General features: G+C 41.0%; 1 protein-coding gene and 1 long non-coding RNA gene across 4 annotated transcripts in view; one reads left to right on the plus strand and one right to left on the minus strand.

Annotated features, from left to right (window-relative positions):
* LOC143267245 (disks large homolog 5-like) overlaps nt 1-23,751 on the plus strand; it is a 164,193-nt gene that overhangs the window by 66,351 nt on the left and 74,091 nt on the right. The gene's annotated exons all lie outside the window — the stretch shown is intronic.
* Nucleotides 1-23,751, minus strand: part of LOC143267252 (uncharacterized) — a 67,339-nt gene that overhangs the window by 16,826 nt on the left and 26,762 nt on the right. The window contains exon 7 of one of the 3 annotated variants that reach the window (XR_013042201.1): nt 16,596-16,927. The exons of the other annotated variants lie outside the window; for them this stretch is intronic. This is a non-coding gene — a long non-coding RNA (uncharacterized LOC143267252). Of the gene's footprint in view, nt 1-16,595; nt 16,928-23,751 lie in introns of those variants that run through there. 3 annotated transcript variants of the gene reach the window in all.

A 23,751-nucleotide genomic window follows, 5' to 3' on the forward strand; every position in this document is an offset into this window, starting at 1 on the left:
CCTAACCAGAGTGCCTAGTCCACTCCCATGGGGGCTCCACACCACTAGTCTACAGTTTAGGGGCTTACACTAGTGTGGCTGGTCATCTCTGCATGTCTTCCTATCATGTTCTGGAAGTCCCTTGCCTGCAAATAAAAATCCCTCCCCTCTCTCATCAATTGGATTCCTGTAGCTCAGCCTGGCACTTGGCCATGGATCTCTGCATCTGCCTCCATCAGTCACTGGACAAAGGCTCTATGATGGCGGTTAGGGTATTCACTAGACTGGTCACCAGAGTAGACCAGTCCAGTCACCCTCTAGACTGCTGCCAGCTCTCCCAGGTGGGGTTATCCTTGTGGATTCCTGAGAGCCTCCCCAGTACCCTGCCTCTTCCTATTCCCATGATGTCCTCATCTATCATGCCATACTAGTGATTGTGATGTCAAGTATGAGAACCTTAGGTTTTCCAGGGTACTCTCCGTTCCCTGTTATCACTGGCACATAACTAAAGGACTCCAGTGGCTGTGAAACACAGTCATGGTACAGAAATCTCATTAATTCCTCTGTGCCTCCTCCAAGAAGTTCCCAGTTCTTGAGCCCTCGCTGTGGAAAGCTGAATCCCACCACATCCAGAAAGCTCCCCAGCCCCTTCCCAAAACTCACTGCCTCTTCCCCAGGACCATTGTCTCCATGTTTTCCAGGGAGACACAGGGCCAGCTTCTTTCTGCCTCACTCTGTTCTCTCCATGCTGTCCATTCCCTCTACCAAACAGACCTCTGAGTCTGGAAAGCATGTCTAGGGGCCAAGCTTGTGTCCAATGAACAAATGACCTCAAGGCAGTCAGTGTTGCTACAACACTAGTGACATCACTGGGATTCCAAGAGCTGTCCAGGATACAACAGAATGTCCAGCAAAGGGTCTGCTGATGTCATGGGGCACAGCCTTTGCCTCCTTGCTAATTAGTTCTCCATGACCTGACGAGAAGCTGTCGTTTCCTTTCCAGGAGTCTCTCCTGTGACACAGGGGAAGTCACTCAGCACCCCCTCCTCCCAAAGCTAGAGATTTCCCCTTGCTTCATAAGAATTTTTTCAGTAATTCACCCATGTGGAATTGAAGTCTCACTTTACAAACATTGCCTAAAATTGGCACTTACCTGCCTCATATCCATACCCAATAATATGAAAAATTAAGCATGCCAAAAAATTTGGTCATGATCATTGAGTAGGAAGTTTGAGTTCTCTGAAGTGAGCAAGCACCTGGGGAATGCTATGGTTAAGGGAAGGTGACTATTGGGAATTTGGAAGTGAGCTGGGACTGTTATGAGACCCTAACTGCTCTAGAATGTCCTCTCTACAAGCCTGGTGTCTTAGCCAGTATTCCCCAAAAGTAATACAATGATTTTCTATGGAAAGGGTATTTGTTAGAATGGCTTACAGGCTGTGCTCTATCTAATCCAACAATATCTGGCTGTGAATGGAAAGTCCAAGAATCCAGTAGATGTGCACTCCACAAGTCTGGATGTCTCAGCTGGTCTGCAGTATGTGCTAGAATCTTAAAGAAGTAGGCTTTAATGCCAGTCAAGGAATGGTTGTGCTAACAAGGCCAGAGCAAGCAGAGAAAGAGTAATAGCTTCATTCTTCTTAGGCCTTAAAACGAAAGGAGTTGTCCAGATTTCATCTGGATTAAAGATCTGAATTAAAGCTGTGACTTCCTCCCTCAAAGATCCAAACTAAAATTAGGTCTTCATACTTCAAAATAAGCAGAGATCTCCCACCGGTGTGCACTCTTTTTCTGCTCTTTGTTAATCCAGATACAGTTGCGTTGACAACAAAAAATACCCATCACAGTCTTATTCCCATCTTCACTAATACTCATAAGAAAAAGGTTCACTTAGAGTGTGAAAGAAGGAGTAACAATAATCAAAATCACATGTGAGTCATCTGTAGATCTCATAGTCATGATGACATTTAGTGGCCTATTTTTGGACATGGATGACTATTATAGGATGAGATACCAGTCTTTGCTTTCATGGGTAGGAAGGGATTAGCTAGAAACCCAAATACAAAAAATCTCAAATGTCTCTATAATTATAGATTTGAAATTCAAATAATTATGTTATGGCTGGTAGTAATTGTAGTGAAAAAGGGTTTAAGAGATAGAAAATGGGTTCTCTTTAAAGAAATAGGAAGAAAACAAACACACTGTACTTTCAGAAAAAGTGGGGTGTCAGGAAGGGTCACATGAATTTGGACTTGAACTACTCCAGAACACATCTTGCTCACTCCATTCATTTTCAGAAAGAAAAAAACTACTGTTTAAATTGGAAGACCCAGGAAAGCCGTCTGTGGTGTCTTCATTATAAACAGCAGCTAGAAGCCTTCTGTTGCTTTAAGAGCAAAATGGATTATTAAGACTTGAAGTTTCTCTGATGGTCAAAGAGGCAGGATTTGGAGACAGCAGCAATGGGAAACAAATCATAGTCCAGAGTGAAATCGTGTTACAGAGCTCACCACTGACACTAGCATGATAAGTGTGGGCATTGCAGTGTGTGTCACCAAGAATAATGATAGTAGACAATGTGCCTGGTGCTGCTTTAAAATTTTCAACATCCATGGCTCTCAAAATGGGATCTAGCCTTCCCCAAATCATCAAGCAGATTGGACTTCTCCATTTCTCTAGAACATAAGCTCTGGCATGCAGCTGACAATTCAGGCTTCTCCATTTCTCTAGAACATAAGCTCTGGCATGCAGCTGACAATTCAACATCCATGGCTCTCAAAATGGGATCTAGCCTTCCCCAAATCATCAAGCAGATTGGACTTCTCCATTTCTCTAGAACATAAGCTCAGGCATGCAGCTGACAATTCAGGCTATTTGGGACCTAGCTTCTGTAGTAAAGGGTAGGGTTTTTGATAAGAACTCCTCCACCAAAACACTGGAAGGATGGTCAAAGGTACTGTCAGCCAGCAGCCCCTCCCCATGTCCACAATGCAGCCTCCAGAAGAGGCTTCAATAGTCAAATTTACCAAATTTTCCTTTCAGACTTGTGTTTATTGTCTCTCATTATTTGACTTATTATTTCATTTCTGACATAAATCATTTTAAATTATTCTTCTTACAAGTGAAATTTCACTGTGGACATAGAATCCTATTCATGAAGGGTAAATGTTCTTTGCAATAAGCTGAGGTTTATATTTTCCCCTTCTGGCTTGCTGTGATGGTTAATCTTGGCTGTCTACTTAACACATAGATGACGATTGGATTCCATCAAACTGGCTTGCATCCATGATTCCTTGGCATTTTCTTGTTGCTAACCAATGGGGGATGGTTCAACCCTCTGTGGGTAGTGCCATTCCTAGGCAGGTGATCCTAGACCTCAGAGTAAAGCTAGTGAGTAGAAAAGTAAACAGCATAATTTGTGGTTTCAAACCCCTGCCTTGGGATCTTGCCTTGGCTTCCTTTGATGATAGACTGCAAACTGTGAGATGAATAAACCCCTCACTTTCCCAGATTGGCTTTTTAGACTTTCATCACAATATACACTTAACTAGAACACTTGCCATATTCTCAAGGCAAGCTCTCATATCCATCCTTATCCTTCCAGCCTGAAGCTCTTTTTTCAACAATTACAATATTTCTGGACACTGTTGCAATATCTACTCTATCATACACCCACTGCTTAAATATCTCTATTAAAGTATTTTTTATTTTTTATCTCATATGTCTCTCTAATATGACATGCTTCCCTATTTTACTCTTTTATAATTATCTCTGGATGTTCCTGCCTGTTCCAATTAAAAAATTATCCTTTGCCCAATAATAGAACATCTATGGTCACATTATTAAGTTCCACAGAAATGGGTGATATATTGCATTTACATTTCAGTATCTATTGCATTAGTATTATTAATTTAGCAAAATTGACCTTTTATATTACCTACTTATCCACAATACTTGTAAAACTTCCATTCATTTAAGTCTTTAGCTTCTTTTAGAACATCAGCTTTGAATGTCTTGCATGTATTTCGGATTTCTTTTGAGTACTTCATAGAATTTTTATTAATATCATGCTTTTAAAGTGTGCTAATATAAAATGTCTTGTCATACATTTTTAAGCCTTTTGTGAGTGGAACTGTTTCCCTGATTTCTTTGGCAGGATGTTTTTGATTGGTATACCGGACGGACACTGACTTTTGTGTGTTAATTTTAGAATCCTTCACTTTTATGAATCTATTTGTCAGGCTTAAGGGACTTCTGATAAATTTTTAGTTTTATTCGTTTAGAATCATATCATCTGTAAATAAGGACATTTTGACTTCTCCCTTTCCCATTTGTATCCCCTTTATCTCCTTCACTTGTCTTATTGCTCTTGTTAAGAGTTAGATTCTATATTGAATAGGAGTGGAAGAAGTGAGCATCCTTTCCTCTTTCTGCTTTTTTGGAATTTCTCTGAGTTTTTCTCTATTGGGCAAGAATTTGCTGTGGGTTTGTTGGAATGATGACTTTATTGTGTTGAATTATATCCTCCATATCCCTAGATTCTCCAGGACTTTTATGATTGGTGAAAGTTGAATTTTAACAAAGGCCTTTTTTTCACATACAAAGATCGTCATGATGTTTTTGTCCTTTATTCATTTTATGTGGTGGAATATATATGTTGATTTGTGTATGTTGAATTATCCTTGCATGTTTGAGGTGAAGACAAACTGACCATCGTGGATATTTTTGGATGTGATCCTATACTTAATATACAAGTATTTTATTGAGAATTTGTGTGTATATGTTCATCAGGGTAATAGGCCTATAATTCTATCAATCTATACATCTATGTATGTATCTATCTATCTATCTATCTATCTATCTATCTATCTATCTATCTATCTATCTATCTATCTATCTATCTCCCTACCTACCTATATGTCTTCCTCTTTTAACATCAAGGTATCCCTGGCTTAAAAAAGAATTTGAATGAGCTCATTCTTTTTCTATTTCATGGAATAGTCTCTGGATTGTTAGTTGTTCTTTAAAAGTCTGTTCAAATTTGACACTGAATTTGTCCTTCTCTGGGCTTCTATTAGTTGGGAGGTTTTTAATTATGGCTTCTATACTATTTATTAGTATTAGATTATTTAAAACATTCAATGTAATCTTGATATAATTTTGGTGGATTACAAACATCTAACAATTCATCAGTTCTTTAAAAAGATTTTGCGAGTTTGGTGGAGTGTAAATTTTCAAAAGAATAAATACCCTCCATGTCTCCTTTTTCCTCCTTTGTTTCATTATATTTATCCTCCTGTTCCTTTTATTTAATTTGGCTAAAGGTGTGCCCATCTTGTTAATGTCTTCAAAGAACTGACTCTTTGTTTCACTGTATCTTCATATTTTTGTTTTTATTTCATTTATTTGAGTCATAATTAATGGAAGATCTGTATCACAACCTTCCACAAGGCTCAAAGACCATCATGGAAGATGAGGGAAGAAAGACTGTAGGAGCCAGAGGTCAGGGAGGATTAGAGTAAACAGTGTCTTCTGGCCATGAGTGACAGGACTATTGCACTCTTGACTCATAGCTGCTGTGGTCACTTGTCCAATATCAAGCCAGTCAATATTCAAGCACTGAGTGGGTAGGGTCCTTGAGTCCATACTCGTTCCTAACTGATGAGCTTTCGACAAATAATGGCTTCCAGCAAATTGGGTCAGTTTTCTTTAAGAGTCTGCCCCTGGGGTTATTAAAATGTAATGTAATGAAGAAAATATGAATTGTGCATCACAGATGTAGAGGCAGAATTGGGGAGACAAAATGGGAGGAATTGGGTAGTGAATATTTTCAAAATGCATCTTATGCATTTCTCAAAGTACAAGTAGAAACAAATTAAAGTATATTCATTAAACTATTTCTGTAAAAATGTATTGTTTTATAGGGATATTTCATTATATAACTTTAATGAACTTTAATAACCCCAATATGTCTGTCAACTTGTGGGTTCCCTCACATAGCATTATCTGTTCTGCCACTAATAGTGTTTTTTTTCCAATGGCAGCCGACAAAATGGGAAAAGATTTTTTTCTCATCAAGTACATGTCCAAAAGAAGGCTATTATACAAAGTATATATGGAACTAAAAAACTGTATATCAAGAAAATAAATAATATAATTAAAAACTAGCTATAGATCTAAACAGAGAAATTTCACTATTGGAAATTCTAGAGTATGGGAAACACATAAAATGTGCAGTATCCTTAGTCTTTAGGGCAATGTAAATCAACTATCTTGAGATTTCATGTTATATGAGTCAGAATAGATAAGATTAATAAAAAAATGACAGCTAATGTTGGCAAGAATGGGTGGCAAGGGACAACACTCATACATTGCTGGTAGGAATGCAAACTTGTATGGCCACTATGGAAATAGGTGTGGACATTCCTTAGTAAGCTGGGAATTGACCAAGACCTAGTATACTGCTCTTGGCATATACCCAAAGGATGCTTCACTTATAACAGAAACACTTGCTTGACCATGTTGACTATGGACTTTCAAAATATTTTAAGTTTTAAAAGCAAGGAATTTTGGAATACTGGGGGATACTAGTACACACATTGTCTGTACAAGTCTGGTTAGTTCAACCCTTAGAAATCACCTAAAATCCAGAACAGTGGTACACATCTGTGATTCCATAATCATGGCAGAGTTATGTGGGGATGAGACTGCAAAATGCCTGGGAGCTAGAAGACCAGCTGGACTAGAGTACACAGTACATCCTAGAAACAAGAGACACTGCTGTGGGATGTTCTGTATGTCCTGTGGTAGCCCTTCTTGGGTTCTTTGTGGCATTACCCAGCAGGTCCGCATAGAGGATGATTGGGACCATGGGCCTGAGTGCAGGTGTCTGAGATGGTCTGCACTTGGCTGTGCTGGGGGATGGTCTGTATGTCAAGTTGTTCTGATTGATCAATAAATAAAACCTGATCGGCTGTGGCTAGGCAGGAAGGATAGGCGGGACTAACAGAGAGGAGAAATAAAAGGACAGGAAGGCAGAAGGACTGACTGCAGCCGCCGCCATGACCAGCAGCATGTGAAGATGCCGGTAAGCCACCAGCCACGTGGCAAGGTATAGATTTATGGAAATGGACTAATTTAAGCTATAAGCACAGTTAGCAAGAAGCCTGCCACGGCCATACTGTTTGTAAGCAATATAAGTCTCTGTGTTTACTTGGTTGGGTCTGAGCTGCTGTGAGACTGGCGGGTGACAAAGATTTGTCCTGACTGTGGGCAAGGCAGAAAACTCAAGCAACAAGACACCTGCCTCAACATGGTAGAAGGGGAGAGCCAACTCCTGAACAATGTCCTCTGATATGCACAGTGTCCTAGTCAGGGTTCTGTTGCTTCAATGAAGAACCATGACTAAAAGCAAGTTGAGAAAGAACGTGTTTATCTGACTTACACTTTCACATCACTGTTCATCACTGAAGGAATTCAGGACCAGAACTCAAACAGGACAGGATCCTAGAGGCAGGAGCTGATGCAGAGCCCATGGATGGTCCTGTTTCTGGCTTACTCACTGCAGCTTGCTCAGCCTTTTTTCTTGTAGAAACCAGAACCACCAGCCAGGGAATGGCCCCACCCACAATGGTCTAGGCCCTCCCATGTCAATCAATACTTAGAAAAATACCCCACAGGCTTACCTACACTCTGATCATATGGAGAAACTTTTTAGATGTTGCTCCCTCCTCTTTGAACCCTAGCTTTTGTCATGAAATTGATCCTCACAATATGTAAGCTGTGGGATGTGAATGCCTGCCTTCACACACACACACACACACACACACACACACACACACACTTCCATTCACCCAACACATACAGTGTTCTAATTTGCTTCTCTAAATCTTAAATTTGATAATTTTAATATAATAAATCACCCATTTCTGTGCAATTCATATTCTGACATACGTGTTCTATTGTGCAGCAAAGGATAACATTTAAAGTGCAAAAAGCAGGAAAATCCAGAGATAATTTTAAACAGGGAAAATTAGCGAATCATGCCATATTAGAGAAACGTGTCATATCAGAGTAACAAAATACCATCATAGAGTTACATAAGCAGTGGTGTTTGGTTGTCAGAGTAGATATTTCAACAGATTTCAGTGTTCAGAAATTTTGTACAGTGGAGGAAAAAAAGAGGATACAGGCAGGTAGGAGAAAGATGAACCATCAGAGCATGTCCTCAGAATATGGAAAATTCTAGTTAGCTTTCTATTGTTGAAATAAAAGTTAAAAATTCCAATTTGAGAAAGTGATGAGTTTATTCACCTAGAGGTTACAGTCCATCATCATGTAAGCCAAGGCAAGATCTCAAGGAAGGGGCTGGAAACCACAGAGCAATGCTGCTCACTGGTTTGCTAAACTACCTTTGCTCTATGGCCCAATCTTACTTGTTAGGGATGGTGCTGCCCAGGGAGGGAAGAGTGCTCCTATATCAATTAGCACCAAGAAAATGCTGAAGAAGCATGCCTGCAAGCCAGTCTGATAGTGTCAGTTCCTCAACTATGTGTCAAGTAGACAGCCAAGAACAGCCATAACAGCTGGCCAGAAAGAGGAAAACATAAACCTCAGCCTACTGCAAACAAATTTGATCCTCCATGAATAGGATTCTGCTACGCCCACAGCTGTTACACCTGTGTAGCTGTAGCAAAGCATGCCACTGCGTTGGGGCCTGGCAGCTGAAGGGTTGAGGTTGGAGCTTCCTGGAGCGTGGCCTCAAGCGGTTCCCCCACAATCAGCAGTCGTCATGCAGCCTGAGGATCCCAGGGCGACAGTCCTTGTTGGCACTAATCATGCTTTTTCTCTGTATGTCTTATCTGTGTTGGGGGCGTTGGTGGACAGCCCCTAGGTGGACCCCCGAGAGTGGAAATTACCTAGAGTCGCTCCCATATACGGGAAGCTATGATGAAGTTGGGAATAGATGGGTGAATCATGAAGGAAAGAAACAACTTTGGAGTGATTTGCCTTTTATGGAAAGGCTAGCCAGGACTAGAAAGCCTTGGTGCCTTTATAGTAAGGAAGAAAGACAGCAGATCATAGAAAATATGAAACCGGCTCTGGAATACTGGCATAGAAGAGTATATGATAAATGGAAAGATAGATGAGTGTATAATAGTGAGGAGGAAATAAATGATATTATACAAAAATATATAGAAGGGGATTATAACCCTGGCTGGTAAAAATCTGGTTCCCACAGATGTGGTCTTTGGCGCAAGACAGATTTCACAAAATTCTGAGATCATGCCCTTAAGCAACAACCGCAATGAACTCCAAGCTGCGGAAGTGATACACAGAAATAGATACTGATGTACTTTGTTATTGTTTCTTGCACTACACAGAAATAGATACTGATGTATCTTGTTATTGTTTCTTGCTGATTCTGAGTAATTGTAAAAGTTAGTAGTCTGATGTAACCCCCTGCCAAGTTCCTTGATTGTAAAAGAATATAAGCACTGATTTTGCAGAAGTAAATCTGCAGCAGCACATCAACACATTGTGTGTGTGTCTGTCTGTCATTTTCCTCGCCGATTCCTGACTTCTCGAGCCTTCTTCCTGGTTCTCCCACAGTGGTGGTCTCCCTCTGGGTGGTCTGCGGCAGGATTCTATGTCCATACTGAAATTTCAATTGTAGGAAGAATAATCTCAAAGACTTTCTGTAGGAAAAATGAAACAATATTTAAAATAATGGCTGACAATGAGCACAAGCCACAAAGGAAAAGTTGGTAAATTTGACTATTGCAGCCCACTCTGGAGGCTGCATGGTAGACATGGGGAATGGATGTAGTTGAAAGCCCCTTTGATTATCCTGCATTGTTTGGTAAACCTTTGAGGTAGGAGATCACACCTTTAATTCTGATCTTTAATCCAGATGGAATCTGGACCACAGTGCTGGAAGCATATTGAAGGACATGGAGGAAGGAAGCTTTTACACTTTCTCTGCTTGCTCTCTCCTTGGAAGCACATCCATTCCTTCACTGGCATTAAAGCCTACTTCTTTCAGATTCCAGCACATAATGAAGAACAGCTGAGACATCCAGTCTTGTGTAGAGAGCATCTACTGGATTCTTGGACTTTCCATTCACAGCCAGATATTGTTGGATTAGCTAGAGCACAGCCTGTAAGCCATTCTCACAAATACCGTTTCCATAGAGAGGTCATTTTATAACTTCTGTTACTCTAGCGAGCCCTGATTAATACACAAGGCATGTAGAGAAGACATTATAGAGTAGTTTGTGTCTCAGCTATGTCACAAATTCCCAGTGGCCACCTTCCCTTTACCATTCTTCAGGAGATGCTTTGGTGTCGGCCTTCTTGGTTCGTATAACATCTCAACAACAAAAGAGCAAATATCCCAAATCTCTCAAAGGGAATGCAGAGTAATATAATGAAAAGAGTGCCTCAGATGGAGAAATTCTAGTGTAAGTGAGAAATAGAAATCTAACTTAAGAATAGAAACTATTAGCTTTTGTGGACCATGACCATGCACCCCCACCCGATGAAGATCACAGGACAATTTCTCAGAGGTTTGTTCTCTCCTTCAATCATGTGAGTCCTAGGGTAGGAACTCAGGTCTGTAGGCCTAGGAGCAGTTACCTTTGCCCCCTGAGCCGTCTCTCCAGCTGATCACATCATCCATGGAATTGATGAGCTTTGTAACTGTATTGATGTTCTGTGTGATTATGGTCTTTATTCATAAAGAGTAGATTCTTTCTACCCTTGTTTGACAGCACCAGTTTATTATCCCACAGGATTACTTCCTCCACACACTAACTCTATGATTCTCTGTCAGTCTCAGAATGTAGATCCGGTCCAGCAAAGCTTCACAAAAATAAAACACTGTCTGGAAGAAACCCTTCCACAGTACACAGTGAAATCAGCTGTGGTTAAAGAGCACCATCAACCATCCCTCTCCTTTCCTAGCCTTGTACAGACATGCGCCTCATGACTGGCATGTCACTTTTGCTGCAGGCTCCATCCACTATGGCTGGTGTGAAGCTTACTCCCAACACTGCTTAGCTGCAGCATCAAGAGGGACTCTTAACCACTCCTCCACCACCAGGAGCGTCTTCTCAATTCGGCATGTCATCAGATGGCCCTAATCTGCATTGTCATCCAGGATGAGGTGTGAGAGACCTGGTCCAACCCTGACAATAAGTGATGCTGGAGCAGGATCTTGAACCCACCAGCGCCTTGCATGGATGCCTGGCATCCTAACACAATTAGCATGCCAGCATCATGCATTTGTCCCTAATGGTCTCCTGAAATTTCTCTTTGCTTGGGGGTGATTCCGTCAAACTAATATAGCACACATGGCTAGAAGGACACAAGTCAAGAGCAGGGTCTGGAGACATGGCTGCTGCATTTTGAGCAGTTTCTCTCCCAAAGGAACAACAGAGCAGCTAAAAAGTCACTTGAAATCCAGCTTCAGGGTGAATCTGATGCCTACTTCTGGCCTCTGATGGAATTGCATGCATGTAGTGTACAGCCCTGCAGTATGCAAAAAGCCCATGCATATAAATAAAAGAAAGAAATCTTTAAGAAATTGAACAAGTTCATAGATAAGGCCAAAAAAGTCCCAACATATTTTGGAATTCATTCTGTCTTCAGTCTGGTTTTTCACTGATGCTATATTTTAAGGAAACCAGAGGAAGATAGCTCTGGTTTTCTTAATTTCTTTTACATTTTGAACATTTTTTGTTGGTTTCCCATCATGCATCTAGTCCAATTTTTCCCCTTATCCATTCCATCACATCTGAGCTCTGCCTTTGTAAATCCCTATGCTTTAAATAAAATAAAATTTTAAAGGAAAACTGGAAACCCAAAATTAAAAACAAATGAACAAAAGTCTTGTCAAGGAAGTTTTAGTGTGACCCTGTGAGTCACACAGTGTACCATTTAATCCATACAAATCTTTTCTTGTAAGTGTTCCTGGCCTCTCTGGCTCCTTTATACTATAGACAATAGACTTTCACTTGTATTCTTCTTGGACATCCATTTGATGCCTTGTATCATAGAGATCCTGCAGCTTTAGATTTTCAGAATTGGGTCCTTAACCTACTCCAACAGTGCATGGATAATGATGATTTTAGGATGGGATAATTCATAGCCATGGTTCTGGGCTGGGGTTACCTGGGATGATCAGACTGCCAGGTTTCCTTCATCTTCTCCACTCAGGCAAGCTATCCAGCACTGCCCCACCTAGCTCACCCCATGCAATGGGCAGAATGGAGAGAGGCCAATATCCTGTTCTCATGCACTTGAATCTGACTTATCCACACTCAGAGCAAAGGAACAGCTCTAATGTTTTGCTGAGGTGATGTGCAAGGGTCACAAACCCAATTGCTGCAGTTGGTGAGAGGCTGACCCAGCTCTTCTGTTCTCAAGTCCCAGATTCCCACTCTCCCACCAGCTGCAGGTGGTATTTGCTCAGGTGAGGAGGGCATCTTTCCCTTGCCGTTGCCAACACAAAGCAGAAGAGGGTGGACTGAGTTCTTCTGCTCTCACAGCCTCAGGGCCAGATCACTGACACCACAAACAACAGGGGTCAGCTACTGTGCTGCTCAGTCCAGGTGCAGAACCAACTCTCACCATTATGGCAGCGGGTGAGGGGCAGGTTCAGTTCTCACTAGTGCTAAGGCAAGCGATGAGTAGGATTAACTCTTTGCATCCCTATTCTGTCTTCAGCAGTAAAAGGAGCCACTCACATCAACATAGACCAAGTCTGTGGCAGTGCAATGGACCAGACAAGGCCTTTGACAGCAGCCTATGCCTGGAGGACACCAGGGTCCCTGGAGGCAGCACAGGCCACTCAGATCTATATGGCCCCAAAGAGAACACAGGCCTTAGAAACTACCATGGTCCTAGGTGACAGCCCAGACCCCTACCTATGTGTGACCCTAGGAGGCCATACAGGCCATGGATATGAACAATGATCCTGGCTATGCTTGCAATAGGAACCCAGACAAGTTCTAAAGTTGTAGCCCAGGCCTGGATGTCACAATGGCTCTCATTGGCAGTGAAGGTCACACAGATTGGCAGGAACCCACAAGCACCAGGTTCCATGGTGGTAGCCCAGATTCCAAGCATCTTTGATGGCAACAGAGGCATGAGATATCAACACAGATCCTGGCTGCAGCAGGGCCATGAACCCAGACATGTCCTTCAGTAACAGCTACAGCCCTGATGTCATTATGGTCCTAGGTGGCAGCACAGGCTTCTAAGACACATATGCCCCTTTGGGGGTATATACCTTTGACAACAACATGGTCACAAGTGGTGGCCAAAACTGCAGGTGGCTGCCAGGCCTTCACTGGCCGAGGATACATGGGTATCAACACAGACTCTCACAGCTGTGTCAGGGTCATGGATAAAACATGGCCCCTGGCAGCAGATCAGGCAGGGACATCATCATGGCTCCAGGTGACAAGCAGGCCATAGATTTCTTTCATACGCCTTTAGTAAATGTTTTCATTTCCTGAGAGGCTTACAGCAATACTGTTGTGTTTCTCATTAATGTGCTGCACATGATCACATCCTGAAATGGGTATACAGAATGCTATATTTAGAGATAGCTAAATATATACCACAAGGATACAGCATGGATACTTTTTCCACCATGCAATGGGAATCTACAGAGTTAACAAGACCATCCACATCCAAAGCCCTGTGTGGCCCTGGCTGCCTAGGAACCCACTCTGTAGCCCAAGCTGGGCACATAAGACTTCTGGTGTTACAGGAGGTTCTGGGGTTAGTGGAATGAGACACCACCACACCTGACCAAAGAAATTGGTTCTAAGAAACAACAGTTCAAAATCACTTTATTATTAATAAAAATACAGTAATATTACTCAACAGGGGCTTAAAGGGAGCAGTCAATTTAAACAGTAAACAGCATTATCAAAATAGCCAAACAACAAAATGAACACAAGAACGAACATATAAAAAGCAAAAGCTCCCTATATAATGAAAAAAAAAAGCAAGCAAAACCAAACGAAAACAACAACAACAATTAAGGTCAGCAGCATTCTCTTGCTGCACAGTGAGCAGCACAGACCTACAGCCTGTGGCTGGCCTTTCAAATATGGTAGAAAGGCAGTCAGCTATTGTGAAAAGCCTCTCAAAGCTAGTATAGCCATGCCTCCTTTGGGTTTTGTAGGTGAAGCCTTCTTGGGGACTAACAATGAGACATTTCCTAGAGCAAACTTTGTGACCCTTGGGAAACTTTTGATAAATTATCACACACTGATGATCCTGTAATGTCTTGGTCACTATTTGATTCTTTCAGCATACAGACACTCGTGTGCTTACTAGAGACCCCACAAATGTGTGGGCAGCATCTGAGTATCAAGGAACATCAAAGATGACTCAGATACCTCCTATAAGCCCTTTCTCAGGACCAGGCACTTCAGTTCAAGTTGAGAACTGGAGAAGTATCTATTGATTTTAAATATGGAGGGGAAATGACTAACAGGAGGAATGAGGGACTGTGGAGATGTCTGTGGTGCATTATCTTCAGCAACACTTGTGCACGACATGGAGTCAGCTTCAACACTGGACTGGAGAATGAAATATGATTTTTGGTGTAGTCTGTCAGGAACAACTTGACATCAACAGTCTTTGATGACAGATTTTTCTCCACATAGGGAGGGCTAAGGACTCAGTCAGCTTGCCATTAATAAAATTACTATGAAGTACTCAAAAGCAATCCTAAATACATGCAAGACCTTCAAAGCTGATGTTCTGAAAGATGCTAAAGACTTAAATGAATGGAAGTTTTAAAAGTATTGTGAATAAGTAGGTAATATAAAAGGTCAATTTTGCTGAATTAATAATACTAATGCAATAGATACTGAAATGTAAATACCATAAATCACCCATTTCTGTGGAACTTAATAATGTGACCAAAGATGTTCTTTTATTGGGAAAAGGATAATTTTTAAGTGGAACAGGCAGGAACATCCAGAGATAATTGTAAAAAAGTAAAGTAGGGAAGCATGTCATATTAGAGAGAAACATGACATATAAGATAAAAAATAAAAAATACTTTAATAGAGATATTTAAGCAGTGGGTGTATGATAGTATAGATATTACAACAGTGTCCAGAAATTTTATAATTGTTGAAAAAAGAGATACAGGCTGGAAGGATAAGGATGGATATGAGAGCTTGCCTTGAGAATATGGCAAGTGTTCTAGTTAAGGTTATATTGTGATGAAAGTCTAAAAAGCAAATCTGGGAAAGTGAAGGGTTTATTCATCTCACAGTTTGCAGTCTATCATCAAAGGAAGCCAAGGCAAGATCCCAAGGCAGGGGTTTGAAACCACAAATTATGCTGTTTACTTTTCTACTCCGCTAGCTTTCCTCTGAGGCCCAGGATCACCTGCCTAGGAATGGAACTACCCACAGACGGCTGAGTCATCCCCTACTGGTTAGCAACAAGAAAATGCCAAGGAAGCATGGTTGCAAGCCAGTTTGATGGAATCCCATTTTAATCTATGTGTCAAGTAGACAGCCAAGATTAGCCATCACATCAAGCCAGAAGGGGAACATATAAACCTCAGCTTATTACAAAGAACATTTACGATCCATGAATAGGATTCTATGTCCATAGTGAAATTTCACCTGTAAGAAGGATAATTTAAAAGGATTTATGTCAGAAGTGAAATAATAAGTCAAATAATGAGTGACAAAAAACACAAGTCAGAAAGGAAAAGTTGGTAAATTTGACTATTGAAGCCTCTTCTGGAGTCTGCATTGTGGACATGGGGAGGGGCTGTTGGCTGACAGTACCTTTGACCACCCTTCCAGTGTTTTGGTGGAGGAGGTCTTATCAAAAACCCAACCTCTGCCGGGCGTTGGTGGCGCACGCCTTTAATCCCAGCACTCGGGAGGCAGAGGCAGGCGGATCTTTGTGAGTTCGAGGCCAGCCTGGGCTACCAAGTGAGTTCCAGGAAAGGCGCAAAGCTACACAGAGAAACCCTGTCTCGAAAAACCAAAAAAAAAAAAAAAAAAAAAACCCAACTACAGAAGATAGGTCCTAAATGCAAGCATGAATTGTCAGCTGCATGCCAGAGCTTATGTTCTAGAGAAATGGAGAAGTCCATTTTGCTTGATGATTTGGGGCAGGCTAGATCCCATTTGGAGAGCCATGGATGTTGAAAGCTTCTAAAGCAGCACCAGGAACATTGTCTATTATCATTATTCTTGGTGACACATACTGCAATGCCCATACTTATCATGCTAGTGTCAGTGGTGAGCTCTGTAACATGATTTCACTCTGGAGTATGATTTGTTTCCTATTGCTGCTGTCTCCAAAGCCTTTCACATTAAACTGTCAGAAATGACTTGCTCACCAATATCTCTACCCTCCATGTTGTTGTCCCCCTATCAGGGTCGATTTGCTGTAGAATGTCAGGGTTTCCAAAAATTCTTTTCTCAGGTTTTTCTGCCTCAAGTTCATTTTTGATGAATTAACAGACCCATTGACTGGGGCTGGATCAACTGGAGGTCAATGGTATTTGCCTCAACAGTGAGATCACAGCTATAAGGGATATCTTCTAAGGAGGCCTTGATATGAGGGTGGAGGACTTCATGGGTTCAAAGCATTTATGGGTTCTTTGGCCTCCTCACTTCTCCAAAGACCTGCTATGTGAGAAGGAAAGGCAATCAGAGCCAGAAGCAGACTGGCTGGTCCACAGGCTAGAAAAAAAATCACGACCTATTCACACTGGAAGCCAAGGTCAAGAGCACTCAGTGCCCCACCAACACCGTGTTTGCTGGCGATGGGATGCAAATGGGGGCTCACTTGCCTTTGACACTTATTGCTCCTGCGATAGCAGCTCTGTCTGCAGGGAGATCTCATCCTGGGCTGTGGACTGTTTCAACTCAGATTGAAGATTTCTGACCTGGAGAAGGAAGGCAGTTAGGGAACAGGCCTGGTGGGGACCTATCATGTCAGCTATTGGGCCTGAACCAACTCTAGTCAGCTGGACAACCCAGCATGACCTTTCAGCTGAGGTCATTCCCTGGTTGTTTATATACATTATTTGGAAAAAATAACAGTGTAGCAAGGTCTGAGTTACAGTTCAGTGCAGATAGGAATGGCCTTGAATGGGTACCAGGTAAAGGTGAGAACATGGGAAACTGAATGTAGACCCCATAGCAGAGCCTGCAAAGTAAAAGCAGTGAAGGATCTGATTATTCCTACAGCACAGAAACCAGCCTCAGTTCAACTCCTCAACTCCTAAATCTTCTTATAATAGAAAGAAAAGTCTTTTCATGGGAAACAGATGCACACTGCAGAGAGCCTACAATCTGCAGGACTGTGCTGCATGCAGATCTTCCCAAAGGTAGGATCTTTTATATATATATATACATATATATATATATATATATATATACATATATATATATATATATATATATATATATTTTACAATATCATTCAGTTCTACATATCAGTCATGGGTTCCCCTATTCTCCCCCCTCCCACCCCCTCCCCTTACCCCTAGCCCACCCTCCATTCCCACCTCCTCCAGGACAAGTCCTCCCCCCAAGGACTGCGATCAACCTGGTAGACTCAGTTCAGGGAGGTCCAGTCCCTTCCTCCTAGACTGAGCCAAGTGTCCCTGCATAAGTTCCAGGTTTCAAACAGCCAACTCATGCAGTGAGCACAGGACTTGGTCCCACTGCCTAGTTGCCTCCCAAACTGATCAAGCCAATCAACTGTCTCACCTATTCAGAGGGCCTGATCCAGCTTGTGGCCCCTCAGCCTTTGGTTCATAGTTCATGTGTTTCCATTCATTTGGCTAAATTGAGTAAAACTGAAATTTATTATATGCCACAGTCGTCCTAGGGACCTCCATCCTATATATATATAGCCTCTATGGTTCTATGGGTTGTGGTCTGATTGTTCTTTATTTTATATCTAGAATCAACCTAGAGTGAGTACATACCATAACTGTCTTTCTGGGTTTGGGTTACCTCACTCAGGATGATTTTTTCTAGTTCCATCCATTTGCCTGCAAATTTCATGCTTTCATTGTTTTTCTCTGCTGAGCAGTACTCCATTGTGTATATGTACCACATTTTTTTCATCCATTCTTCCGTTGATGGGCATCTAGGTTGTTTCCAGGTTCTGGCTATTACAAATAGTGCTGCTATGAACATAGCTGAGCATGTATCTTTATGGTATGAATCAGCATTCCTTGGGCATATGCCCAAGAGTGGGATGGCTGGGTCTTGAGGTAGTTCAATTCCTAATTTTCTGAGAAACCGCCATACTGATTTCCACAGTGGTTGTACAAGTTTACATTTCCACCAACAGTGGAGGAGTGTTCCCTTTGCTCCACATCCTCTCCAACATTGGTTGTCATTGGTGTTTTTGATCATAGCCATTCTAACAGGTGTAAGGTGGTATCTCAGAGTCGTTTTGATTTGCATTTCTCTGATGATTAAGGATGTTGAGCATTTCTTTAAATGTCTTTCAGCCATTTGTAGTTCTTGTTTTGTGAATTCTCTGTTTAGCTCTTTAGCCCATTTTTTAATTGGACTGTTCAGTGCTTTGCTGTCTAGTTTCTTGAGTTCTTTATATATTGTGAAGATCAATCCTCTGTCAGATGTGGGATTGGTGAAGATCTTTTCCCAATCTGTTGGCTGTCTTTTTGTCTTATTGACTGTGTCTTTTGCCCTGCAAAATCTTCTCAGTTTCGAGAGGTCCCATTTATTAATTGTTGTGCTCAGGGTCTGTGCTGTTGGTGTTTTATTTAGGAAATGGTCTCCGGTGCCAATGCATTCAAGAGTGCTTCCTATTTTCTTTTCTATTAAGTTTAGTGTAACTGGATTTATGTTTAGGTCTTTGATCCACTTGGACTTGAGTTTTGTGCATGGTGACAGATATGGATCTATTTGTAATCTTTTACATATTGACATCCAGTTATGCCAGCACCATTTGTTGAAGATACTTTCTTTGTTCCATTGTATAGTTTTGGCTCCTTTGTCAAAAACCAGGTGTTCATATGTGCATGGATTAATGTCAGGGTCTTCAATTCGATTCCATTGGTCTGTATGTCGGTTTTTATACCAGTACCAAGCTGTTTTTATTACTATAGCTCTATAGTAGAGTTTGAGGTCCGGGATGGTGATGCCTCCAAGGGTTGCTTTATCGTATAGGATTCTTTTAGCTATCCTGGGTATTTTGTTTTTCCATATAAAGTTGAGTATTTTTCTTTCCAAGTCTGTGAAGAATTGTGTTGGGATTTGGATGGGGATTGCATTGAATCTGTAGATTGCTTTTGGTAAGATTGCCATTTTTACTATGTTAATCCTACCTATCCATAAGCATGGGAGATCCTTCCATTTTCTGATATCTTCTTCAATTTCTTTCTTTAGAGATTTAAAGTTCTTATCAAAAAGGTCTTTCACTTGTTTAGTTAGTGTTATCCCAAGGTATTTTATATTATTTGTGGCTATTGTAAAGGGTGATGTTTCTCTGACTTCTTTCTCGGCCCTTTTATCATTTGTGTATAGGAGGGCTACTGATTTTTTTGAGTTGATCTTGTATCCTGCCACTTTACTGAAGGAGTTTATCAGCTGTAGGAGTTCCCTGGTAGAGTTTTTGGGGTCACTTATGTATACTATCATATCATCTGCAAATAGTGAAAGTTTGACTTCTTCCTTGCCAATTTGTATCCCTTTGATCTCCTTTTGTTGTCTTATTGCTCTAGCTAGAACTTCTAGTACTATATTGAATAAATATGGGGAGAGTGGACAGCCTTGTCTTGTTCCTGAATTTAGTGGTATCACTTTGAGTTTCTCTCCATTTAATTTGATGTTTGCTGTTGGCTTGCTATAAATTGCTTTTATTATGTTTAGAAATGTTCCTTGTATTCCTGATCTTTCTAAGACCTTTATCATGAAGGGGTGCTGGATTTTGTCAAAGGCTTTTTCAGCATCTAAGGAGATGATCATGTGGTTTTTTTCTTTCAGTTTGTTTATATGGTGTATTACATTGACTGATTTTCGTATGTTGAACCATCCTTGCATCCCTGGGATGAATCCTACTTGGTCGTGAGGGATGATTGTTTTGATGTATTCTTGGATTCGGTTTGCCAATATTTTGTTGAGTATTTTTGCATCAATGTTCATGAGGGAGATTGGTCTGTAGTTCTCTTTCTTTGTTGCATCTTTGTGTGGTTTGGGTATCAGGGTAATTGGAGCCTCATAAAAGGAGTTTGGTAGTGCTCCTTCTGCTTCTATTGTGTAGAACACTTTGAAGAGGATTGGTATTAGTTCTTCTTTGAAAGTCTGGTAGAATTCTGCACTGAAACCATCTGGTCCTGGGCTTTTTTTGGTTGGGAGACTTTTGATGACTGTTTCTATTTCTTTAGGGGTTATTGGTCTATTTAAATGGTTTATCTGGTCTTGATTTAATTTTGGTATGTGGTAATTATCCAGAAAGTTGTCCATTTCTTCCTGGTTTTCCATTTTTGTGGAGTACAGGTTTTTGAAGTATGATCTGATGATTCTCTGGATTTCCTCGTTGTCTTGTTTTTATGTCTCCCTTCTCATTTCTGATTTTGTGAATTTGGGTGCTCTCTCTTTGCCTTTGGGTTAATTTGGCTAGGGGTTTGTCTATCTTGTTGATTTTTTCAAAGAACCAACTCTTTGTTTCATTGATTTTTTGTATTGTTCTCTTGTTTTCTATTTCATTGATTTCAGCCCTCAATTTGATTATTTCCTGGAGTCTATTTCTCCTGGGTGAGTTTGTTTCTTTTTGTTCTAGAGCTTTCAGTTGTGCTGTTAATTCATTGGTATGGGATTGCTCCATCTTCTTTATGTGTGCATTTAGAGCTATGAATTTTCCTCTTAGCACTGCTTTCATAGTGTCCCATAAGTTTGGGTATGTTGTACTTTCATTTTCATTGAATTCTAGGAACTCTTTAATTTCTGTCTTTATTTCTTCCTTGAACCATTGATGTTTCAGGTGGGCATTATTCAGTTTCCATGAGTTTGTGGGTTTTCTATAATTTTTGTTGTTATTGAGGTCTAACTTTAAGGCATGGTGGTCTGATAAGATACAGGAGGTTATTCCAATTTTTTTGTATCTGTTGAGATTTGTTTTGTGTCCAAGCATGTGGTCAGTTTTTGAGAAGGTTCCATGGGGTGCTGAGATGAAGATATATTCTTTTGTGTTAGGATGGAATATTCTGTAGATATCTATTAGGTCCATTTGAGTCATAGCATCTGTTAGGTCCTTTATTTCTTTGTTAAGTTTCAGTCTGGTCGATCTATCTTTTAATGAGAGTGGTGTGTTAAAATCTCCCACTACTAATGTGTGGGGTTTGATGTGCGCTTTAAACTTTAGTAGTGTTTCTTTTATGAATGTGGGTGCTTTTGTATTTGGAGCATAAATGTTTATAATCGAGACTTCATCTTGGTGGATTTTTCCTGTGATGAATATGTAATGTCCATCCTGGTCTCTTTTGATTGATTTTAGTTTGAAGTCTATTTTATTAGATATTAGGATAGCTACACCAGCTTGTTTCTTAGGTCCCTTTGCTTGGAAAGCCTTTTCCCAGCCCTTTACTCGGAGGTAGTGTCTGTCTTTGGAGGTAAGGTGTGTTTCTTGTATGCAGCAAATGGATGGGTCCTGTTTTCTTATCCATTCTGTTAGCCTGTGTCTTTTTATAGGTGAGTTGAGACCATTGATATTGATGGATATTAATGACCAGTGATTGTTAATTCCTGTTTTTTTTTTTTTTTTGGTTGTGTTGTGTTGTCCTTCTGTGGTGTATGTTGGTGTGGGATTATCTACTGCTTGATTTTTCATGGATGTGTTTAGCTTCTTTGGGTTGAATTTTCCCTTCTAGTGCTTTCTGTACGGCTGGGTTTGTGGACAGGTATTGATTAAATCTGGTTTTATCCTGGAATATTTTGTTTACTCTGCCTATGGTGATTGAGAGTTTTGCTGGGTATAACAGTCTGGGTTGGCATCCGTGGTCTCTTAGTGTCTGCATGAGGTTTGTCCATGATCTTCTAGCTTTCATAGTCTCTATTGAGTAGTCTGGTGTTATTCTGATGGGTATGCCTTTATATGTTACTTGGTCTTTTTCCTTTGCGGCTCTTATTATTTTTTCTTTGTTCTGTGTGTTTAGTGTTTTGATTATTATGTGGCGAGGAGACTTTTTTTTTTTGGATCCAGCCTATTCGGTGTTCTGTAAGCTTCTTGTATCTTCATAGGTATTTCTTTCTTTAGGTTAGGAAAGTTTTCTTCTATGATTTTGTTGAATATATTTTCTGTGCCTTTGAGTTGGTATTCTTCTCCTTCTTCTATCCCTATTATTCTTAGGTTTGGTCTTTTCATGGTGTCCCAAATTTCCTGGACGTTTTGTGTTACGACCTTTTTGTCTTTAGTGTTTTCTTTGACTGACGAATCTATTTTCTCTATCGTGTCTTCAGTGTCAGAGATTCTCTGTTCCATCTCTTGCAATCGGTTGGTTATGCTTGTTTCTGTAGTTCCTGTTCGTTTAGTCAGGATTTCTATTTCCAGCATTCCCTCAGCATGTGTTTTCTTTATTGTCTCAAATTCATTTTTCAGATCTTAGAATGATTCTTTCATCTGTTTAATTGCTTTTTCTTGGCTTGATTTGATTTCTTCCCATTTTTTGTTCATTTTTTCTTCCATTTCTTTAAGGGAGTTTTTTTATTTCCTCTTTAATGGAGTTTTTCATTTCCTCTTTAAGGGAGTTTTTTATTTCCTCTTTAAGGAAAGTTTTTATTTCCTCTTTAAGGTAGTTTTTCATTTCTTCTTTAAGGAAAGTTTTTATTTCCTCATTGAGGGAATGTTTTATTTCTTCTTTAAGGGCCTCTATTATCTTCTTAAAGTCATCTTTAGGGTTGATTTCTTCTGTTTCTTCTGTCATGGTATGTTTAGGTCTTGCAGGTGTAGAATCACTAGGTTCTGATGTTGCCATATAGGTCTTTATGTTGTTGCCTGTATTTTTGCACTGGCGTCTACTCATCTCTTCCTCTGTGCGGTGCAGGTGGTATCTGTGTCTGAGAGTGCCTCTCTTGTTCTAATTTTTAGTCTTGGTTTAGTAGGGGTTCTTGGTTAAATTGGTGCTATTGGGCTATTTCTTCAGGGGCAGCTGATTTCAATCGGTGAAGTATATACTTATGATTCTGGTGATCTGGTTTGGTGGCTGGGTAGCGCCTTCTTCTGTGTTCCCAGTTCACATTTTGTTCATTCATCAACTCCTCACCTGATCTTGTTTCTTCAGACTTGAAACTGTAGGCATCTGAATTCTCTCCCAGATGGGTTTCAGCTGAGCAGGGTAGTCTCACCAACACCTCCAAGTTGTTGGGTTTCACAGGATCAGCAGCTGGGCCCTGGGTTGTCCTCAGACGGAGTGTTCAGATTCGTTCTGGTTCCGACCCACGAAGATAGCTTCTTCCCCAGGTGTTGGGGTTAGAGGCGTCCCTGTTCCAAGCTGTGTCTGCTTGTCTCCGTCCCTGGGCCTGTCTACCTCTGTGGTCCGCTGCCGGCCCTGTATGCCCCTGTCAGCTGCCGCTGGGTCTGTCTGCCTCTGGGTGTCGCCACTGGGCCTGTATGTCTCTGCCGGCTGCAGCTGGGCCTTTATGTCCCTGTCAGCCACCGCTGCTGGGCCCGTCTACCTCTGCGAGCCGCCGCTGGGCCCATCTATCTCCGCGGGCCGCCGCCACAGGCCTA

This window comes from Peromyscus maniculatus, chromosome 9, assembly GCF_049852395.1.
Source record: "Peromyscus maniculatus bairdii isolate BWxNUB_F1_BW_parent chromosome 9, HU_Pman_BW_mat_3.1, whole genome shotgun sequence".
NCBI lineage: Eukaryota > Metazoa > Chordata > Mammalia > Rodentia > Cricetidae > Peromyscus > Peromyscus maniculatus.